The following is a 4450-nucleotide window of genomic DNA, read 5'->3' on the forward strand; positions in this document are numbered from 1 at the left end:
CCGAACCCTCGGCGGGAGCGCCACCGCCCTTCCCAAGCGGCGCACTATAGCAGTGCGCCACCGGGCCGGCCCCAGTTGAGCATTCCTAATTCACAAATTCAAAATCTGAAATGCTCCAATGAGTGTTTCCTTTGAGCATTATGTCAGCACTCAAAAAGTTTTGGATTTTGGAGCATTTTGGATTTTTGGATTAGAGGTACTCAGACTGTACTATAGTTTAGCTCATGCTTCTGAGCTCAACACTTCTATGTGCCACCGCCTCTTGGGCATACCTGTCAGGACTCAAATGTGTCCAAACCTGAACTCACCTGCATTCTTCCTCCTTAACCTATTCCTGCTTTCCCAATCTCTGAATGGTTCACAGTGGAGTATCACACTAAAAATTCTGGACAAGTGTGTTTTTGCTGTTCAACAGTTATTTTCTCTCCTGGGATCATTATATTCTACTTGTAAAATAGGTCAGAACTTGTGAATTCTGTAAAAATTGAAAGCAATAATTCAATCTGGGATTGTTCCTGGGAACTCCAGCATGCATGGCTTCTGGGTTGGCCTAAGGAAATCTTTCTCAGTTTTGAAAACCAACTCTAAAGCAGCACTGTCCTGTTTCCTTGATTCTAAGATGCATTTCTTCACATCCTAAGGATTCAGAAGTTAGAATGAAATACATAAACCAAACTAAAAAGTGAATTTTTTTAAAAACCTTGCCTTTTTTTAAACAGGGGAGTAAGTTATGATATTGCTTATATCAGGAGAAAATTAATTTTAAATTTGGCAATTCTCACTTCAATGTCTTCAAAGAGACTATACCATGATCGAACATGGAAAAGAAAAGTTATGTACACAGAAGACAGATCATCACTGCCAAGCAATGCAATTGCCAAAACAGATAGAGTAGAACATGGAGTTTCAAAACCAGCAGAGGAGAGTGTGGCCAGTACAAGCACCAAACACGACCATGGTTCAGATCATGAACTGATCTGAATGAACTGATCAGAGACTGAATATGTCTCTTGTTAAAATTTCTGGTTGGCTTTCAAAAGATGCTCTTTGACTTCTAGGTATACAAAATTCAATTAAGAATGGTAAAAATATACTGTTATCCAAATAAGAAATGTAGAAGAAAAATTATATTCTTTAAAGGCCTCAAAATTGCACTATTAATCTACAGGTGCTATAGACATAAAGGTCACACATACATGTCATAAAAGGCAATGTGGTACATCATGCTACTACGTGTAACTACGCAAGGTCAAAAGTCATTCAGAGCCCATCTACACTCCAAGTGGGAGGACAGCTTAGTGTGTGTATGATACAGAAGAAAACAGTAAAGAAGGAAACGGACAAATGTATAATGCTGTGAAGAAGTACAAATACTTTTATGTCAATTTATTCTAGTCTTTTTCCCCCTCCACTCCCCTCCTTTAGAAAAGCTGCTGATAGAACAATGGTTGATCAAGAGGTCAACAAAGGTTTGCAAAGGTTTTCTGTAGGGAGGCCTTGGAAGCCAAAGTCCTAGGGCCTGACTTCTAACAGACACACATCCTCACCACAACGCAATGGTCTCATCTGCCATCCAAACAGAAGCATCCTTGGAAATGGAGATGTGCGCACGGGCCACAAGAAGACCACTTATCTCTTCCCAGCAGTTCACCTTTATTTCAGGACCGTCCCCACATCATCGGGGTGACTTTTGGGAAGCACAGCAGACAACAGTTTTGGCATTATTTGGCCTTGACAAAATTCTCATGTGCCACACTTCATTGTCTCAAAGGTAGCATGGCTCCCCTGTCTACCTGATGGGGTCATGGTAAAATCCTAATAAGAGAACATGAGAGGAAGCCTTTTCTAAACTGTAAGTACTATATAAATGCACATGTTTACCAGCACCATCATAAGGACATAATAATGTATAGCACCAAATATTAACACCAAGCTTATCTTAAAATATAAACACCACACATGGGCCGGCCCGGTGGCACATTCGGTAGAGTGCGGCGCTTGGGAGCGCGGTAGCGCTCCCACCGAGGGTTCGGATCCCATATAGAGACCGGTCCGCTCACTGGTTGAGCGCAGTGTGGGCGCGACACTGAGGGTTGCGATCCCGTTACCGGTCACGAAAAAAAGACAAAAAGGAAAAAAAATTAAAAATAATTAAAAATAAACACCACACAATACCACAGAGTAAATTTTAAGAAATAAAGTGCAAAGGGCACCCTGTGCTCCTCGGACTAGGCAATGTAGACTAGGGGTGCTGATCCCAATTGAATCTACGAGTTGCTTCAGATCTTTTCATGACTCGGATTCTACCTAAGGGCTTATTCTCAAGTTTTGAATAAAGTGTCAAGTGTTTCCCTGTTCTTACTCCCCTCTGCCTCTGGCAACTTACCTGGTCCAATGATTTCTTATCAGTCAAAGGAACATGTTTCTGCAGAGTTCACAGCAGAGGCCTATCTTCCAAGAATCTTTTCTGACAACCCTCCCTGGGTCAGGCTTCCTATCTGCCTTTTCTATCAAAAGGCCCAATATATTCCCTTCTTCTGCCTCAGCTGAGTATATGACTCAGCATTTTAAAACCTGACTTTTTTTCTTTTTCTTTTTCAAGGAGTCCAACTATTTTGCAATGCGAACATTTAAGTTCATCCATCAAATACTACAAATTTCACTTAAACACAGATGAGACAAATAAGTTTCCTCACAAGCCTGGAGAATTGTTTTTAGCCCAAACACTCCAAGACAATACAGATGGAAGATCAAACCTTCCCTGAGGAGGAGTCCTGCAGTTCAGTCTGGAGGCCTCTGCAAGAGCGGCAGGAGGCAGCAGGAGGCCTGGGCTTCTGGCCCACAGAGAAGAAAAGAAAATCTCCTCATGGCCAACCTGGAACTGTTCAAAAACATGGAATTCTCCCCATTACCCCAGTATTTCCCCTTTCCTATACACAAAAACTAAACATATCCAATCACCAAATATTCCCATCCTAGAAGGCAAAGAAACTACAATTATCTGCTTTGACAGAGAGTCATCAAAGGCTGGGACCATTCAGGATTTTGTTTTCCCACCATCTTAAGCACAAGGCAGCTGTTATTGTTCAGCTGGAGTTCAGTATAAACCTTACAATGTTCTGCTAGCTTACCCTCTCTTTTTAAAAGTAATAATAATTTTGAAAAATTCCATAGTCATTGAACTCCCAGCCTAGTGTCTTTACTATAAAGCTTTTCCCACAGGATAGAGAAAACTGTGTATTCGAAACAAATTTCTGAGCCAAGAAGGTACCAGTAGGTTATTCCCACCAGAGAAATACAAAGGAATAAATAATAAGGCAGATTGAAAATCAATGGGTAAAGCGTTTCCAAAGAATGGCTGAGTATTAATTCTCTCTAAAGTATCAAAAGACGAAAATATATGGGCCGGCCCGGTGGCGCACTGGATAGTGCGCCGCTTGGGAAGCGCGGCGGCGCTCCCGCCCGAGGGTTCGGATCCCACATACAGACCGGTTCCCGCTCACTGGCTGAGCGAGGCGCGGGAGCAACACTGAGGGTTGCAATCCCGTTGCCGGTCCCTGGTCCGGTACGGGGGCAACACTGAGGGTTGCGATCCGTTGCCGGACACGGAAAAAGACAATAGACAAAAAAAAAAAAAAAGATGAAAATATAGCAATGAGTAATTAACTTTTCAAAAGAGGCCCTCAACAGTAAAGCCATTGAACACACTTTTATTTAGGAGTAAAAATCAGACATCAGAGAACATCGCTTTCATTCCAAAATTTTGATCCACTGTAAAGAAGCCACGACGGCTCCATTTTACTCATTATTTGACTATTCCAGCTAAGAATTCACCTACAACGATCAGTGTGTATGTATCCACCATGGGGTGTCCCCAAAGCCTGCCACCTGTCCTTCCTCCGTCTCTATTTCTTCCATTACAGACGTGAATATGCACAGAGCCAGATGCCAGCAGTGCTGTCAAAATGAAAATAAACCTTTTATAGGGCAAGTGAATGTTCCTTTTGAATTTAGTGTGCATATTTGTCACAAACCCACACACAGATCAGTAAGTTCAGGAGAAACCAAAGTCATTCCTAAACCTTTGGAAATTCTTGAGAAGTAATAGACTTCCAAGACCCGAAGCAAGAAGAATCTGGACTTGCTTTATAGAAACCAAAGCTGACAAATCCATTATAAGGTCTCCAAGTGTGGGGCTCCCTCCCTCTATATGCTTTCTTCCTTTAAAGTTTATCTACGTATCTAGCACATAATTGCCAGACTGTCAGGTCACTTGCTCAATGTCCACCTTGAGCAGGCTGAGAGCTATGCAGCGATGCTAACCTACTATGCACTGGGTGCTTGATTCTCGCCCAACTACTAAACTGACCCCTACATACTAAGCAAAACTCCAGCTCCTCGGCTTCTTTTCTTTGTACTACCAGGTAGAACTAACTGCTGCTCTCACTCC

At 42.3% G+C, this 4450-nt stretch overlaps 1 protein-coding gene across 1 annotated transcript in view; it reads right to left on the reverse strand.

Moving 5' to 3' along the window:
- Window positions 1-4450, reverse strand: part of BMP6 (bone morphogenetic protein 6) — a 48158-nt gene that overhangs the window by 41506 nt on the left and 2202 nt on the right. The gene's annotated exons all lie outside the window — the stretch shown is intronic.

Source organism: Galeopterus variegatus, unplaced genomic scaffold (genome assembly GCF_000696425.1).
Source record: "Galeopterus variegatus unplaced genomic scaffold, G_variegatus-3.0.2 Scaffold6000, whole genome shotgun sequence".
Lineage (NCBI taxonomy): Eukaryota > Metazoa > Chordata > Mammalia > Dermoptera > Cynocephalidae > Galeopterus > Galeopterus variegatus.